General features: G+C 36.5%; 1 long non-coding RNA gene across 2 annotated transcripts in view; it reads right to left on the bottom strand.

The window, feature by feature from the left end:
- The window catches only part of LOC140498378 (uncharacterized), a 276584-nt gene that overhangs the window by 12235 nt on the left and 244507 nt on the right, over nt 1-19842 (bottom strand). Inside the window, exons 3-4 of one of the 2 annotated variants that reach the window (XR_011965080.1) lie at nt 4820-4919; nt 4229-4321 (exon numbers count right to left, since the gene is read on the bottom strand). This is a non-coding gene — a long non-coding RNA (uncharacterized lncRNA). Of the gene's footprint in view, nt 1-4095; nt 4322-4819; nt 4920-19842 lie in introns of those variants that run through there. The other variant, XR_011965081.1, reaches the window with a different exon arrangement.

Genomic DNA, 19842 nt, shown 5'->3' with positions numbered 1-19842 from the left:
TACAGTGCATCAGACTGTGGCTGATCAGACCAATATGAGCTTGGAAGGCTCTACCACAGATCAGGCACAAATAGTTTAGATGAACATTTGTAGGCGAGATGTTCCTAAATTTACCCATCTCCCATTTCTTTTGAGCTGCTTTTCTATGCTTTGTTAATAAATCATAGTGCCTTCTTTGATGGACATGCCATGCTCAGCAGTACTTTGTTATAGTTTCCCATGCCATTTGAAGAGATTTTGACAGTGTCCTTGTATTGCTTCTTCTAAGCACCATGTGAACACCTACCTGTCTTGCATGAGTTCTCTGTAAAATGTAAATTTGCAACAAAAAAAAGGGGGGAGAAAGACCTTGGTAATTAGAGCAATGTGGAAATCTGAGAAAACACAGATATAGAGTACAAAGTCATTTGCAACACATAATAGAGGAGAAATGAGATTTCATGCAGAATCATCTCACAAACCACCAAAAGGAAGGTGAAGAAGAAATAAGATGGCATCAGCTCAGCAAAAAACCAAATTAATAAGAACTCAGACTATATTTGTTTCTGAGTACCCTCATGTAATGGTAATTTAAATGGGAAGATCTTTCTGATTCATTAATAGGCCCATGTGACCTGCTTAAATCACATGGAAGCCTAAGTCATGTGTGCTAGGAGGAGTTTGCCAAATGGGTAGAACAGGAAGGGTGGAGCAGAACAGTCAGGAAGTTGGTGAGGGCAGTTGGGTACAGAGGAGAGCAGATGCAGGCAAGCAGAAAGCTAGGTTCCTGAGTATTTGTTTTTTGTGGGAAGGCCTGGGGAGAGAGGAGGAGGCTTGGGAATGGCTTTGTTCCCTACTGTGCTAATATGTATTGACTTCTTGGTTTCTATGACAGATTTGACTTTCTGGTGTTGGCATTTGACTTTCTGATGTCTGAATAAATGTTTGTCTTATGCTTTCTATATGGAGAGTCTATTATACTTTGCAATTCTGAATTATGCTGGCATATTAGGAGTTGCCTACAGTGCTGAGAATTTTGGCCGGGCAATACACCTTGCAAACTGAAATAGGTACAGAGAAACATAATCTATATCATGATAGTACTGGAGATAATGGCACACAATAACTACTTGAAGGAACTGAGAATTTTTAACCTAAAGAAGAGGAGACAGGAAGGATATGACAGACTTCTTCAGGTGGTAGAAGGACTATCATGTAAAAACTGGTATTCTAGTACAACTATGAGTAATGGAAGAGAGTTTTTGAGGAGTGTATTTGGGTTCAATTTAGGGGACTGGAGGAGGGGGAGAATTTCCTATTAATTAGTATATCCTAAGTGGAACAAGCAGCACTAGAAAACCAGTTCTTCACCACTGGAGATCACTAGAGATAACTAGAGACTAGATAACCACTTGTCAGGAATGAGGTAAAGGGGAATCCTGTATTAATATAGGTTAGACTGGATATGCTGTGAAGTACTGATATTTTTGTGATTCTGTGAAGTGGTCATGTACAAGTGGTCTTGTATGACCTGATAAGAAGAGTGTGTGTGTGTGTGTGTGTGTATGTGTGTGTGTGTGTATGTGTGTATATGTGTGTTCACCCTTCATTGCTGAAGAAGACCACGCCACCAGAGAAATGATGACATGACTTGCATTTGACTTTGTTTTGAGTGAGGGAGAGCTATGCAGGTCACGAACCTCTCTTCTCCTCCAGAGCCATCTGAATCCAGTGACCAGATATTCATCAGGATGACTGGAGATGACCCAGGATGAGGCAATTGGGGTTAGGTGACTTGCCCAAGGTCACACAGCTAGTGAGTGTCAAGTGTCTGAGGTGAAATTTGAACTCAGGTCCTCCTGACTCCTGCACTGGTGCTCTATCCACTGCACCACCTAGCTGCCCCAAGACCTGATAAAAGAGGTGGGCTGAAACGATAGTGAATAGATACCACTTGTCATACAATTGTACCCCAAAGATAATAAAAGAACCATACAAAGGTTTTGATCACATATGCAAGACACTCTAAAGAGAATTTTTCAGAGAAATAATGACAAGATGTGTGCTAGATAAAATGTCTAGAGGAGATTGGGATGAGCCTCACTGGGGAGCCACACCTCTGAAATCAACATTATACCTAGATATCAAATATAAATAACATGAAGCTCTTATTGTAAGTGAAGACTAGTTTCCAAACAGGATGTCTTTCAATGTTCACGTTATTCTATTAACTTTACTGAACACAGTTCTTCTATCTACTGCCTTTTCACATCATGAAATCTTTTGGATTAACACAAATACTTAGGCTGCCCAAAACTAAACAACCATTTTGGCCAAGATTTTCACTGATTTACTCCAAGATGGGAAAAACCAAGATGTTATTTTTATTGCAGATTAATATTTAAGTCAAGAAGATGATGGCAGGCATCAAGGTATAATGGAAAGAACTAGACAACTATATCTGTACTCAGAAGACCTATGTTTTAATCCTAGCTCTCATGCTTGCGATGTGAATTTGGAAGCACAACATCTCTGCATCTCAGTTTTCTAATCTAAAAAATGAAACAATTAGACTAGAAGGTCTCTGAGGTTCCTTTCCCCACCAGATCTCTTATCTAGAAGCTAGGATCTTCTGAATAATTTGTTTATTGGCTTGTGAATCTGCAATCTTTAGAAATGTCTTCCCATTTCTCCAATAGTGTTCTACACTTTGAAAAGAACTTGGCACTCTAATTACAAGCATGGTGAAGCACTCAACCAAATTATTATGAACCTTTCTTCTTAAATGCAATCTGTATGATGGTCATGAAATTATCTCTCAAATATTTGTTTGCATCCAGCTTCTCAATCTGAGTACAGATATTATTTTAATGCAGTTCATTTAGCTTTTACCAGACACATTTCAAAACCAGTTTAAGGAATAGCCTTTTCTCCTAACAATAGATGACATTTCCATAATGCATTTATGCAGCTCTACAAGTGTAGATTATAATGTATCTCTGGTTTTTCATCCTGGGCAATTCTTATCCAGGTCCTTTCATAAATCTTCAATGTAGGATCTACCAAAAACCCTTGTAAACCTTCTCCACTGGGACCTTTTGTGTTTTGTAAGTATCAATGCAGCATTTAGAATATGTCTCCATTCTCTCTGCCAGACTGGTCCAACTTCTTTTCTAACAATAAATGGCCTTAATAACCATTTTTATATTATCATTCATAAGCTGTTGTTGTTGATGTGTTGTATTCTGCCTTTTAACACCCACAAAGCATCTTTAAAATACCCTTCAGTCACCTAAAATTGTGATTCTCCTGAGAGGGTGCTATTTCATGATTCATGACTATGTAGCATCACTGGAAAATGGTGACATTAAGAACATGTAGTAAGAAGCCAAGGAGCATTTAAGGTTCGTTTAAAGTGCTGTATCCAATCCAATTGGAGTCTTATGATCATACCATTTACTAGATATACTAATGGTACATCTTCACAGCTGAACCCTCCCAGTGAGTATTAACACTACTGTTCACATACCATAGAGCAAGCATGTCTGAAAACTTTAAACTCAACAAGTCTTTAAAGTGAATCCTAATGCACAACTGAGTTTAAAACAGGTACTGAACAACTCAGCAGAATGTCCTGTCTCTAGCTGAACTCCTCTGTGCCTCTTCATGGCTCAGATTCAAAGATCACTCACATAGCATGATGGGATGTTCTTTACACAGGATTACTAGACAAGAAAACACACTGAAATGCCTTTCAATAATTTAATTAGATCACTGTAATTGGACTGATTATGCATGAGAAGTTAGGGAATTTAAGTCGAAAATACTTAGGTTTGTTTTGATTAAGACGACGTTGTCTTTGGACAGACTGGGACACAACTTTTTCCAAAAGATAATCACCATCCAACTCTGCCCAAACATACTACAGGTAAAAGTTTTATGAAAGTTTCAAGTAGGTTTTCCCCACTGTTTAGTAAAAGAAGATTTCTCCTATCTAATTCTGGACCCAGCTCATTTTCCATCTTCAGTGCCTATAAAATTATTTTTGTACAGATGAATAAGCTCAATAGGCTACTTGAAATAATTTTTGGTTTTGAGGAAAGAGAAAGAAGAAACCAGATCTCCAATTTTATTGGTGTAGCAAACTCGTAATGAAGAAATATCCTCTAACAATGCAATTCAACACTTAATCTATAAGAAATAGTCTTAGAAAATAGTCTAGGGGAACTGACAGGGTTGAATTACTTGCCCATGGTCACACAATAAGTATGTTTCAGTAGAACGACTTAAACCCAGATCCCTCTTGACTTCAAGGCTGATTTTCTGTCTACGGTCATGCTTCCTGAAAAGAAAAAAATATCATGACAGTGATGATATCCATTCATCATCAATTTGTTTTTTCATGTGGGAATTATTGGATCAACTCTTTTAATTGGCTATAGGTGTCAATTAAGAGTTCTTATGTAGTGCCTCCAAATATTTTTAGGAAAAAAATGAAGGGGTACAAGCCTGACAACTATTCAGACAGGTAGATTCAAAACTGGTCAAATACCAGACTCAAAAAGTAATCATTAATAGATCAATGTAAACTTGGAAAGGGGTCTATCATGGAGTACCTCAGGAACAAGTGTTTGGCCCTGTGCTATTAACATTTTTATGAAAGACAAAGGGAGACAGTATAACATAATGGACAGCAAGTGGACCTAAGAGCTAGGAAGACCTAGGTTCAAATCTTGATTGCCACACTCTGGTTCCGTCACCCTAGCCAAGTCTCCTAGCTTCTCAGTGCCAGGGCACCTATCCAAGATTGTAAATTTTAATTTGCCATGAAGATACCAACCTGCATTGAGTGAGAGAGTTTCCTCATCTGGAAGTTCCCTATATTAATGAAGTCACAAGTCCAATCCCTTTCTCTATCAATGACTTCAGATGACACAAAACTAGAAGGAAGAGTTAAAATGAAGGATGTTAGATTCAGTATAAAAAAGTGCTTCATAAGCCACAATGTTGAGCTGAATCTCATAACATGAAATTAAATATGAATACACATAAGGTCTTTCATCTAGATTCAAAAACATCCACTTTACAAGCACAAGATAAGGTCCACCAAGCCTAATACGAGTTGGTCTTTGACTTTATTTCGTACGTTTGTAGCTCAGTTATGGGAATGAAGGGAGAGTCAAGTCTGGTCATAACCACTCTCTGCCATCTTAAAAGAATATCTGAATCCCTTTATTCTTTAGCATAGCTTTAAAATATACTTCTTCAGAAGCTCCAGTTCCATTCCTTTTGAGGAAAATGTCATATGTACTGTACAGCTTCATGCTTTTCCTTCTAGAACAATCCTCCATGTTTCAGATCCTTGAGCCAACCTTATATTTTTGGTTTGGCTTCCCTCTGGTTGCTAATTTTTTAAAGTTCCTTTCTTAGGTTTTCCTATGGATGACTTTCTACCACCTAATAAAAGAGAGGATCGTTGTGGGAGAAACTCTAGTCCCTTAACTTCTTCCCCAGCATCAACTTCAATGTGCACAAAGAAATCACGTATTTCCTTATCTCCTATGACAGAAAGGTAAAGAGGAGGCAATCACTGTTGTCAATTAGGACAGCTCCCTCAACTCCTATACCTGTTGATTTGGAGATACTCTATTATTTAACACTCTTCCTAGCTAATCTCACTGCTGATTTCCCTGCAATTTCCTCTTAGCCTGTTGCCTAAGCCAATAGGCTCTTGATACTAGAGCTTAGTAGCCATTTTATTAACTGAAGTCTTTATCTCCTAATTACCTACTGTTTCAGGCATTAAGAATCAATTAGCAGACGAATGTAGAGTGGTAAAAAAAAAGAGAGAGCTGGTCTTGAAGTTGGGAAGGCCTGATTCCATGATCCTGAGCAGGTTGGCTTCCAAACAACTTAGAGGACTTTAAATTGCAGACAAACTGCTGACTTGCATCAGTGAAATAATTTTCCTCATTCTTTCCCCATTCCTATACCAATGTCCGATAATATAGGAGAAATCATGAGTCAAGACAAAAAGAAAATACCCCAGTAGCTGCCTTCTTTTTTAACAACCTCATTACTCCAAAGCCAGCAGCAGCAAGCTTGATCATTTCAAGAAGTCCTGGAGGGAAAAATTTCATATTTACCCATCTTTTCCCATGGTCCTCTCAGCTGTGCAGCCAATTTACCCTGACCCCCCCAGGAGAAGTAATCTGTAGTTGCAAGAGATTTACTCCAACATACTCAGAAAACAATGATTTTTTTTCTTGATATAAATTGAATAATTAACAGTTTTGTGTGAAACTTATATTCCTTTTACTTTCCTTTTTTTCTTCCAAGATTCAATGAGAAAACCCTCCTCTAACACTTTGCTAACCAAAAGAAAAGGTAGAGAGGAAAGAAAATTTTAATTGCAACATTCAACAAAAACTATTTTCTGGAAGGGAATGAAAGCATGGTGGATGAGAATTTGGGTAAAGGAAGAAAGCTTCTATGAGAGTGGTCTAAATGTCAAGAAAAGTTGAATTCCTGATGAAAATATACTAATGACAACTCCAAGCATTTTAATGAAATTTTAATTTGACAAATACATTTTTCTCTTTCTCTCTTGCCTGTTAAAAACATCCCTTTTAATCCTTTGGTTTCTGTTGCTAATTTATTGTTATTATCACTATGAGACCATGTAATTTTTTAACAAAACTGTTGGAGCTTGAAGAGAATGTTAAAAATAAGAAAGAATAAACATTTAAATACAAGCCTAACATTGTGTTAGAATACAAAAATCTCAGTTTGCCTATCATTTCAAATGAGACTTACAATTATTATGAGATTAGATAATTTTTGTCCATGTTTCAAGGTAATTGAATGCAAATTGTTAAAAGTGCTCTACCATAAGAGAATTGGGAGGGGGCAGATTAGGGTAATATTCATCTTCATAGTCATAACTATACATTGTTCATCCCCCAAAGGAAGCAAGGTATCAGTTGCCAATGAATTGAGTAGTTTTCAAATCAAAGTCAAATCCTATTCTGAAATTTAATTATGCCAGTTCAAGGCAACATCCCATTCTTTCGCTGTGATTCATCAATGAGGCTCATAGCTGGTGTGGTATAAACAAAGAGGACATTAAAATCTAGCCTACAGTCAATTTCATGGTAAGAGGCAGTTGACCTACTATGTAATTCCTCTTTGGTGATTTCCTGGGTGATCTTCAGCACTGTCCTCTTTGCTGAGTCTTTTGAAAAGGAAAATAATGTGTTAGCAGTTGGGTTGTGCCGACTCAATCATGTTTTTGAAGTGACCTTCAAGTATTGTACAAATGAAATGCATAATTTTAAAGAATTTCATTTCATTCAAGAATTTTCAACATGACTTTCTCCACTAGGTGGAAGAAGGTCATTATATTGTCCTTAGAAATATTTTACAAACAAGCTTTATCAGTTCTTTGAAAACTGCAAATAAATTGATCCTAACCTCAATTCCTCTTCTGGGGAATGGGAGAAATGCCAACAACAGTATTCACATTTCTCTACAATTTTGAGGGTGACATCGTTGTTTTACTTGCAAAAATTCTCAGGTAACCACAACAACTGTTGTTATCCTTGTTTTCTCCCATTTTACAAATGTAGAAACTAAAGCTTAAAGAAGTTGGTTCATTTGCCCAGAAGGGCATGTCTCAAATACTGGATTACATCAGGGAAAATATCCTTCATCACCCTTAGGACACCTGTCTGTGAACAGCTTTGTGTGTACTCTTTCATTTAATATATAGTATATATTTGTAAGATGCTGTAAAGGATAGAGAAACAAATAAGACATGATCCCTGTCCTAAAGGAACTTATAATTCAGTAGGGAAAATAAGGCATTTACACACATAACTTTACATTTACATACATAACTTTAACATAGAGTGGAGACAGACTGTAACAATGGCATAAAAAAGATAGTAACAATGTATGGATATTTAAGGAGGAAACTACCTAAGAACATTGCTGAGGGCACCAAAGCAAAGGCTCATATGGTAAGAAAGCAGTCAAGTGGAGTGGAGGGGCAAAAGATTGCCTCTTTTCTGTATCTTTAGACATGAGCTTTTACTTTTCTTTTAACTTCCTGCCATAATGCAGAAGTTATCCCCAAAAGCTCTCCTGCACTAAGAGGATGAGTGAGTGACCTAAAAGCCAGAAAAGAGATATGCAGAGACTTCTATACAAATATGAAAGCTCTCTTTCTTACTGCTCAAACCTCTCATAGGATTTCTCCAAGCCTACATTTTAACCATAATCAAATCTGCAGTCGCTGGTGTGATCTCTAAGAGCTCCCAGAACAGAAACACTTAGCACTATCTGACTACTAAGCCATCCTAGAGAAAACTGAACTTATAAAGGATATTTACGGATTACGTGAGTACAGTTTTCCTGGACAACGGTTTGGCATTCACAAACATTCCAGGGATTAAGAATACTAGCTAAAATGAAAGTAGCCTTGCACTAGTGATATAAGCTAGCTAGAAGACAGACTTCAAACCATCACAAAACAAAGGAGTGTGACCGGATAGAATCAATCTGAAATATGAAATCTGCAATTTCATTGAAGAATTTCCTATTTTTGGAACAATGCTATTAGGTTTTAATGTTTAAAGAGGAACTTTGAACTTAATTTTTTAAATTTATGATATTTTATTTTCCCCAATTACATGTTTAAAAAAAATTTAACACTTTTAAAGTTTTGAGTTCCAAATTCTATCCCTCTGTGCTTCCTCATCTCTTTCTTCTAACAGTAAGCAGTCTGATATATTTATACATGTGTAATCATGCAAAACATTTCCAGAATATTCATTTTGTACAATAAGACTCGAATAAGAAAAAAGAATGAAAGAAATAAAGCGAAAATCACATGCTTCAATCTGTATTCAGACAGTATCAGTTCTGTCTCTGGAAGAGGGTAGCATTCCTTATCATGAGTCCTTTGGGATTCTCTTGGATCATTGTATTGCTGAAAATAGCCAAGTCATTCACAGTTTTTCATTGTACCATATTGCTATTACTGTGTACAACTTTCTCCTGGTTCTGCTCACTTCACTTGTATCAGTTCATGTAAGTTTTTCCAGGTTGTTCTGAAATCATTCTGCTTATCATTTCTTTTTTAAAATTTTTTTATTTTTAGTTTTCAACATTCATTTCCACAAGGTTTTGAATTCCAGATTTTCTCCCATCTCTTCCCTCCCCTTTATCCCAACATGGCATGCATTCTGATTATCTTTTCCCCAGTCTGCAATCCCTTTTATCATCACTTCCCCCTTTTATTCCCTTCCCTCTTACTTTCCTGTAGGGCAAGATAGACTTCTATACCCCATTGTTTATATATCTTATTTCCCAGTTGTATGTGAAAACAATTTTTAACATTTGTTTTTCAAACTTTGAGTTCCAAATTCCCTTCCTTCTTCCCTCCTCACCCACCCTCATTCAATACAACATAGGTTATACATGTCTACATAGTTATGCAAAACATTTCCATAATAGTCATGCTGTGAAAGAATAACTATATTTCCCTCCATCCTATCCCACCCCCCACTTATTCTATTTTCCACTTTGACCCTATCACTTTTCAAAAGTGTTTGCTTCTGACTATCCCTTTCCCCAATCTACCCTCCCTTCTATCATAAGCCCTGAGCTTATCCCCTTCCTCCTTACTTCCCTGCAGGGTAAGATACCCAGTTGAGTGTGTATGTTATTCTCTCCTTAAGTCAAATCCAATGAGAATAAGGTTCAATCATTCACTCTCACCTCCCCCCTCTTCCCCTCCACTGTGAAACCTTTTTCTTGCCTCTTTCATGTGAAACAAATTATCCCATTCTATCTTTCTCTATCTTCTTCTCCCAATTTACTCCTCTTTCACCCCTTAACTTTATTTTTAGATATCATCTCATCATATTCAAGTCACTCTGTACCTTCTATTTATCCATCCATCTATCTATCCATCAATCTATCTCCTCCACCTACCCTAATATTACTGCTTATCATTTCTTATAGCACAATAATATTCTATCACAATCATATACCACATCTTATTTAGTCATTCCTCAGTTGATGAACATCCTCTTAATTTCCAATTCTTAGCCACCACAAAAAGAACTGCTACAAATATTTTTGTACAAATAGGTACTTTTTCTTTTTTTATGTCTTTGGGATATTTATCTATCAATGGTATTGCTGCATTAAAGGGTATTACAGTTTTATAGCCTTTTGGGCATATCAACTTACATTTAAAACCAATATGAAAAATTTTCAGACAGTCATATCACTTCACTTTACTATATATGTTTCTAAAATTCTTCATTATGAAGAGCTAAGAAAGCTGTAAAGTGGACAGCTAAGTTTCCCTTTTCTATTGATCTGTATAAATGAAAGCAGCACTATGACATAACTGACAGAGTTGGTCAAATAGTTAGGAAACTCCAAGTTGAAGTCCTGTGTCTAATACATATCAACTAGGTAACTCTAGACAAGTCAAGAAACTTCTCAGTACCACCCAACAACATTAAGAGACTAGAAGTTTCATAAGTACTGGACAGCAATGGTAAAAGAAGCTCCCTATGCTGATGAAGTCACAAGTTTGTTTTTTTTTTTTTTTAAAGTATAAATATACCTGGATATGGCTACCCATGAGAATGAAGTTCAAGGATCTTTGATGTCTATAATAACTTCTATATTGACATGGTAAGCCACAAACAACAGGGGCCAACAGGTTACCTAAAGAGGAGTTAACTGGTCCAGATGGGAAATAGAGCAAGACAAAGCACAAAACCAATCAAAGGGGGAACCATCCCTGAATAATCTATGAATTTCCAGCTTAGATAAGATAGGGATACTCAAGCTAAATACAAAAACAAAATAAAAACAAAAAGAACCTCAGAAAAGTCAATATATATGGAGTTTACTCACTACTAATTAAAACCCAAAAAGAAATAATTTTCAGATGGAGAAAAAATGCAGCATTTACAAGGAAAATTGCCTCAAATATTTTATACCTGGCATGTCAGGGAGGAAGGTTTTCTTCTTCCAGTATTTATTTGATATTGAGTTTATTTATTTATGTATTTATTTTCAGCTTTCAACATTTACTTCCACATAATTTTGAATTTCAAATTTTCTCCCCATCTCTCCCCTTCCTCCACCCCAAACAGCATATATTTTTATTACCCTTTCTTCCAATCTGCCTTCCCTTCCATCACCCTCCACAATCCCCTTCCTATTTTCCTGTAAGGCAACATAGATTTCTGTATCCCATGGCCTATATATTTTATTTCCTAGATGCATGTAAAAACAATTTTTAACATATTTTTAAAGCTTTGAGTTCCACATCCTCTCCTTTCCTCCCTCCCCACTCACCCTCATTGAGAAGACAAGCAATTCAATATAGATTATACATGTGTAGTAATGCAAAACATTTCCATAACAGCTATGTTGTAAAAAACCATATTTCCCTCTATCCTGTCCCATCCTCTATTTATTCTATTCTCTCCTTTGACTGATTCCACTACCAAAGTGTTTGCTTCCAAATACCCCTTCCTCCAATCTACTGTCCCTTCTATTATTGCCCCTCTCTTACCCCCTTTCTCCTGCTTTCCTATAGGGTAAGATAAACTTTCATATCCAATTGAATATGTATGTTATTCCCTCCTGAAGCCAAACTCAATGAAGGAAAGGCTCATTTATTCCCCCTCATCTTACCCTTCTTCTCTTCCATAGTAAAAGTTCTTTCTTGCTTCTTTTACGTGAGATGATTCACTACATTCTACCTCTCCTTTTCTCTTTCTCCTAGTATGTTCCTCTCAATACTTAATTTTATTTTTTAGATATCATTCCTTCATAATCAGCTCACCCTGTGCACTCTCTCTCTCTCTCTGTTCTCCCCTCCTTCTCTCTCTCTGTCTCTCTGTCTCTCTCTGTCTCTCTGTCTCTCTCTGTCTCTCTGTCTCTCTGTCTCTCTCTCTGTCTCTCTCTCTCTGTCTCTCTCTCTCTCTGTCTCTCTCTCTGTGTCTCTCTCTCTCTCTCTCTCTCTGTCTCTCTCTCTCTGTCTCTCTCTCTCTCTCTCTCTCTCTCTCTCTCTCTATATATATATATATATATATATATATGTATATATATATATATATATATATATATATATATACATATATATATATATATATATTCTCTCTAAATATCCTAATACTGAAATTCAGCCTTCTATATCATTGAAATTCATTTTTCCCCTGAAGTATTACACTCAGTTTTACTGGGTAGGTGATTTTTGGTTTTAATCCTATCTCCTTTAACCTCTGGAATACCATATTCAAAGCCCTCTGATCCTTTTGTGTAGAAGCTGCCAAGTCTTGTGTTGTCCTGATTGTGTTTCCACAATGCTTGAATTGTTTCTTTCCAGTTGCTTGTAATATTTGTCCTTGACCTGGGATCTCTGGAATTTAGCTAAAATATTCCTAAGAGTTTTCCTTTTGGGATCTCTTTCAGTAGGTGATCAGTGGATTCTTTCCATTTCTATTTTACCTCCGGTTCTTGAAAGATGATGTCTAGACTCTTTCTTTGATCATGGCTTTCAGGTAGTCAAATAATTTTTAAATTATCTCTCCTGGATCCATTTTTCAGGTCAGTTGTTTTTCCAGTGAGATACTTCACATTGTCTTCTATTTTGTCATTCTTTTGGTTTTGTTTTATAATTTCTTGATTTCTCATAAAGTCATTTGCTTACATTTGCTCCATTCTAATTTTAAAGGAATTATTTTCTTTGGTGAGATTTTGGACCTCTTTTTTCCATTTGGCCCATTCTGCTTTTTAAGGCAGTCTTCTCCTCATTGGCTTTTTGAACCTCTTTTGCCATTTATTTTTGGCCATCTATTTTTAAAGGTGTTATTTGCTTCAGCATTTTGGGGGGTTTCCTTTAATAAACTGTTGACTTTCATGATTTTCATGCATCAGTCTCATTTCTCTTCCCAATTTTTCCTCTACTTCTTTTACTTGATTTTCAAAATTTTTTTGAGCCCTTCCATGGCCCGAGACAGATGCATATTCTTCTTAGAGACTTTGGATGCAGGAGCTTTGACTTTGTTGTCTTCTTCTGCTTGTATGTTTTTATCTTCCTCTTCACCAATGATGTAAGAAAATACTTCTTCACTGAGAAAGTAAGAATCTACAGTCTGTTTCTTTTCCCCATTTGCTCATTTTCCTAGCCAATTACTTGACTTTTGAGCTCTTGGTTAAGTCAGGGACTCCAGAAGCAGTCCCAGCTTCAGCAGTGGCTGCTGCTGCCCTAGGGCTGGGGCTCGGGCTGTACAACACTCCCCTCTCAGCCAGCTGGAAGACCCTTCCAACTGAACTTCAAAGCTGTTTGGTGTTTGTGGGTCAAGAAGTCTAGAAACTGCAGCCACTGCAGCTCTAAGACCTACTCCAGCTCTCTCTGCACCAGAACAGCCCATGCCAAACTGTGCTGTACTCCCAGCCCGGTGTGATAGACCCTTTCTGTCAACTTTCCATATTGTCTTAGGCTAGAAATTTGCTTCAGTGTGTCATTTTGTGGCTTCTGGTGCTCTAGAATTTGTTTACTGTCATTTTTACAGGTTTTTTGAGGGGTTTTATGGGGAGAGTTCTTGTAGGTCTCTGCTTCTTCTCTGCCATCTTTGATCCACTCCCTTATTTGATATTGTTCAGACACAAACAAGGTTTCCTTATACTTCTGGATTCTGATGAACTTTACAAAAAAAGAAACCCCGGAGAATCAAAGATTTATTGCTTATTCCCAGCAATACTGCCCACTTTCACTTATTCCATTTGAGGAGGAGAAAACTGAGGTCCCATGATATCAAGTGGACCTTGTCCAAGTTCACACAGAAAACAGTGAAGCTGGGATGCCAATTGGAGTCCTCTGTCTCTAAATTTAATGATTTTTCCACTAATACCTTGCTACTTTCCTATATATCCCTCAAAAAAGGATGTTCCCATAAAATTACAACATAGCTACAAAAAGAATCACACAACTACACCTAATAAAGTCTTTTTCTTTCTCTTTCCACTTCCTCTTGATTATCTATCTACCCTTTTTATTTAAAATATTCTCAAAGTCTTTTCTCGATATTCTCTCAGGTTATTTCCTATAGTTGAAGTAACCCCCTTCTTCATGTATAATAATAAAGCAAGAATTCTGTCCCTTGAATACCTACTACTCCCTCAAATGACTCCTTTGAACCCATGATGCAGTGTAAAAAAACCCAATAAATTGTAGCAGCATGCCTGAAACTACAAATACTAAAAACTTTTTTTTAATGTATTGATTTGTTTATATTTATCTTCATACTTATATAATTCAAAATGTTGATCAACATTTATGTTAATACAAATCTGGGTCAACATTTTAAATCATTCTTTTGCTGACTTTTGTAAGAGAAGATTTCAGGAAAAGAAGCAGGAGACTATTTCAGTTGACAAAGGAAGAGGAAAATGTGATGGCAATTGTAGAACTTTCAGACCTGTGGGGAAAGATAGTTATTAAAACTAGGAAAAAGAAATTTGAAAGGACCTGAGAAATTGAGGAAGGAAAAAGATGCAAGCTGAAGGAAAAGGATTTGAGGAATAGTAGAACGATTCAAATTGAAGGACCTGAGGGGAAAAAAGAATAGGGAAGGGAATAACTTGAGTTTAAAGAAAAAAAGGAAAAGAAAGACTTGAATATAAGGAGAAGTGGAAAGAAGTGGACCAAAGGAGGAGGTAATCCACAACTCGGGATTCAAGCTTAATAAACTGGAGATTATATAAAGAAAAGCAATCAGGATGCTAAAGAGCCTCAAGTTTGCAGCATATGAGTATCAGTTGTTGAAACTAGAGATACTTAGCTCAGAGAGGGAAAGAAATTTAAAGGACATAAAATAGATGTCTTCAATATTTGAAAGTTTATCAGGTCAGAGATAGATTCAATTTGCTCTGCTTTACTCCTAAGAGCACAACTAAGAATCATGACTACAAATTGTAAGTTCAGTATTGGTATGGCAAAGCCCCCAGGATTAGGAGCCATCAGTTTACTGAAAAAGGGCCAAACTGAACCAGGTAGGAAACCTGGATATTCTGGACTAGATAAACTTCTCAACAAGCAAAAATACCCAAAAGTAGAATGGAGGAATATAAAGATAATAGAATATTATTTTACAGTAAGCAATAATGAATATGTGGAATTTGGAGAAACATAGGAAAATCTGTATGAACTTCTGCAAAGTGAAAAAAGCATGATCAAGAGCACAATATACATAGTATCAAAACAATGTAAATGAAAAAGAGCACTATATAGAAGTTGAATTATATAAACACAGTCACAAAGCCCATGGGGATAGAACTCTTTGCTCATTTGTAGAGATAAATGCCCTTTCCAGTAATCAGGGCAGAGTGGAGTCGTTAAGAGGGGATAGCTTATCTCTTCAATTCTTTTGGAGATGATCTTCAGTTTTAAGTTGCTTTTAACTTTTGAATCACTTTGGGCACTGCAGTTATTTTAGGCTCTTCTGGTTTCCAGCTTCAAGAGATAAAATAAACAAGGTCGACCCCTCTTCATATTGCTAAAGGAAAAGACTCTGAGAATGCTTGTGAGGAATTAGAAGCCTCTATCATGTCTCTATCCTCAGCTCGCTACAATGGAGATTTAGGGGAATTCCCATTTGATGAGATCTAGGACTCTTTTGGTTGAACTAACTCACTCCCAAAAAGAGATCACCATTTTCTGGTATATACTCTCCTTTGTATACCTTGTGTGATTTCTGCTTTGCTACTGATTTGGGTAAATCAATGGTAGTTTTCTTGGCTAAGATGTATGTGTGTTGATTATAAAACTGCTACTTGGTAGAAAACAGGTGGAGCCTTAGCTATAAAGCTTAGAGTACTATAATGGGGTTCCCCCAATAATGAAGCGATAAGAAGTTCATTTGAAGAGGAAAAACTCATCCCCAGACTAAGAATATTTAAGGAAACAGAAAGATATAATTCTAGCCACCACTACCCCGTTTCTGTAAGTGGAACAGATGCCTCCAAGGTCAACTTCCTGCTTCCCCTCATAGCTGGAATTACAATCTCCCTTTGGAGAAGATTAGGTGAAAAAGAGGCTATAGATGTCTATTTTGCCCCCCATGAAGCCATACAAACGCACCAGCATGTTAGATGTGAAGGATAGGCCTCACTACATAGGATAAAATCTCAAAATATACTATGGAAAAAAATCATTAAAACACTTTGTTACCAGTTAAGAAATGTAAAGGTCAATCAGTGGAACATATTGGGTAGACAAAATATAGAGGCAAACAGAGTAGCACAGTTTTCAGTAAATCCAAAGACCCCATCTTCTGCGGAAGGGACTCATTATGTGAGAATATCTGCTGGGAAAACTGAAAAATATTTTGGCAGAAACTGAGCATAAACTAACATCTTACACCATGTACCATAACAGATACAGTTATTTAGCATAGTGCTTGACACATTGTAGGTGCTTAAAACAGTTCAACAAAGGCATTTAATAAATCATTTTGACTAACTCAAACAAACAAGATTACATCATGAGCAAATTAGAAAAGTAAAGAAGAAAAGGTAGGTGACTAAACACATAATAGAGATGATCACAGAAAATAAAATGGACAGTTTTGATTACATAAAATTGAAAAGTTCTCAGAAATAAATTTAATAGGTAACTGTGAAATAGGTAACTGGGGGAAAAACTCTTGCAGTTATTTTTCAGATTAAGGTTTCATTTCCAAGATATATAAGGAATTGGTTCAAATGCATGAAATTTTTCCAAACGATAAAGGATCAAAGGATATGAATAGGATGTTTTCAAAGGAAGAAATCCAAGATATCAATAATAATATGAAAAATAAATGCATATTAAAACAACTCAGAGTTTCTAATTCATACCCATCAGATGGATCAAGGTGACAAAAGACTAAAATGACCAATGTTGAAGGAGCTATGAGAAAATAGACTCACTAAAGCTTTGGTGGATCTATGAATTGGTTTGATTATTCTGGAAAATAATTTAATACTATTACATTGTGCGTAAGCTGTGACTCAGCTATACCATTACTAGGCTTATATCCTCATCAAGATCAAAAAAAGAAGTACCCATGTATACAAAAATATTTATGAAAGGCATTTTTTTCATAGTAGCTGAAAACTAGAAACTATGTAAGTTCTTGCTTATTGAGGAATAACTAAACCAATTGTGATACATGAATGTAACCAAAAATTATTGCGTCATAAGAAATGATGAAATGGAGAGATTCAAAGAAAAAAGAGAACAAGTCCATTATCTGATGCAGAGTGAACTGAGCAGAACTAGATTAACAATTTTCATAACAACTAAAAACATTATAGAGAAAAATGACTGAAAGATTTCACAACCATAGTTTATGTAATGATAAACCACAAGTCCAGAGGATTAAACATGAATCTTGTTACCTACCTCCTCTAGAGAATGATGGACTTAAAATCCAGAATAAGACATACATACTTGGTCACTGACAATATAAGCATTTATTTTTCTGGACTAGTAGTAATTATTACAGGGCTATTGGGAAGGTACGGTGTAAAAGTAAAAGATAAACATGTAAAATATAGTTTTTAAAAAAAAAATATTGAACTTTAAAGTCCTTTAAAAAAAGAAAATCAATCCTAAAATAACTTTTAGGCTGCGGTCTGAAAAATAAAATTGAGATTCTGATACGTATTTTGGCTATTTGTAGAATTTGTAGAGATAATACCACTAAAACAGAAAGATCAAATACCTTTCAAAGCTGTGGTTAGGGGGAAAGTTCTTAATCAAGCAAAAGATAAATGCAATGACAAAAGATAAAGGAGATCATTTTGATTACATGCAATTGAAAAACTTTTGCAGAAATAAAGTCAATATAATTAAGTTAAGAATGGAAAGGACAGATTGGAATAAGAAAATACTGGCATTCAATCTCTGATAACAATCTGATCTACAAAAACATAAGACCAAGACAATTCTCCTTTGGATAAGTGGTTGAAAGATACGAATAGTCTTCAAAAAAGGAATTACAAGTGTCAATAACCACATGAAAAAATGCTGCAAATCATTAATAACAAGAGAAATACAAATCACCCAGTAAATTGTCCAAACTAACAAAAGATGAAAATTATGTTGGAAGACCTATGAAAAACAAACATATTAGAATATTCAGGAGAAATGAATTAGTCCAAGTTTTTGGAAAACAATTTGGAATCACGCTAGGAAAATGGCTAAATTTTTTTCCTCTTTGACCCAGAAATTCCACTACTAATCATGTACTCCCCAGATCAATGACAGAAAATTCTTGTATATTCACCCAAAAATATTATGTGGTACAATAACAAAAAACTGGAAACAAAGTCAGTATCCATCTATTGGGGAATACCTAAACAAATTGTGCTAAACAAATGCAATGCATTATTATTGTGGTATAAGGAAAGATGAATATGAAGACAGAAAGAGTATATGAAGACAAGTGCACTGACACTAAGTGAAGAAGTACTAGGAAAACAATACATATGTGACAACTACAATAAGGTAAATAGATAGAGCAGCCAGTCAGTCTGTAAAACACTAAGCAACTACTGCATGCTAGACACTGGATTAAGGGCTGGAAACACAAAAAGAAGCAAAAGACAGTCCCCGTCCTCAAGGAGTTCACAAGTTAATAGGGGAAACAAGAAACAAATATGGACAAGAAAGCTACGTATAGGACAAGTAGGAAAAGATTTAAAAGAGGAAAGATATTAGAATTAAGAGGGATTTGGAAAGACTTCCTGTAGAAGTGAGATTTTAGCTGTGACTTAAAGGAAGCTAAGGAAGCAAGTAGTTAGAAATGAGGAGGGAGAGTATTTCAGGTATGGAGAACAATAAAGACAACAATAAAAGATAGTGTAATTTTAATGACCAATCTAGTCTCAGGAAAAGAGATGAAAATATATACCTCCTTAACTCATCTGCAAAATTGGAATATAACAAATGTGGGAAAATTTTATATATTCTCAAGCTCACTCATTGTGTTTGTTTTACAGGAATGTTTCCTTTTCGTTTTTTTTTTTTTTTTTGGTTCTAAGGATGGTTCTCTGGATTGCAAAACAGGTATGTATTCAAAAAAGAAAATCATTTAAAAACAAAATATAGTATTTTTTTCATTAAAGAATCCCAGGGGGAGGAGCCAAGATGGCGGAGTAGAAAGACACACACATACTAGCTCCGAAACCCACAGCCCATAAAATACCTGTAAAGAAGAACTCCCAACAAATTCAGGAGCAGCAGAAGCCAGAGAACAACGAAGTGGAGCAGATTTCTGTTCCAGAGAGCCCTGAAAACAGACAGCAAAGGTCCGTCATGCACCTGACCCAGAGCAGAGCCCAGCCCTGCCTTGGCTGCACAGCACCAAGAGGCGCAGATCTGATCAGGCTTCGGGGACAGAATCTCCAGTGGCCACACAGGTCCCTCCACCCACATGTGCCCAAGGTCAGTGAGAGGGTCTCTTTGGCTGGTTGAGAGGGGAGTGGGGTGTCCCCATAACTCAGGCCCCCTCAGGAGGCAGAAGCAGAGGCAGCAGCTGACAGGGGCTCCCAAAGAAGGCAGGAGCTTGGATCCATTGTTGAAGGATTCCACATAAACCCCCTGAGGGAACTGAGCCCCGTGAGGTGGCTCTGCCCCCACCTGAGCACCTGAACTTAATCTCACACTGAATAGCAGCCCTGCCCCCCACCAAAAGCCCTGAGGATGGGAAGCAGCATTTGAATCTCAGACCCAAAGCGCTGGCTGGGCAGATCTGGAGGAAAGGTGGGGGGGAAACA

The sequence above is a fragment of the Notamacropus eugenii genome, chromosome 4 (genome assembly GCF_028372415.1).
Source record: "Notamacropus eugenii isolate mMacEug1 chromosome 4, mMacEug1.pri_v2, whole genome shotgun sequence".
NCBI classification, from domain to species: domain Eukaryota; kingdom Metazoa; phylum Chordata; class Mammalia; order Diprotodontia; family Macropodidae; genus Notamacropus; species Notamacropus eugenii.
This window is presented reverse-complemented; position numbering and strand designations above follow the sequence as displayed.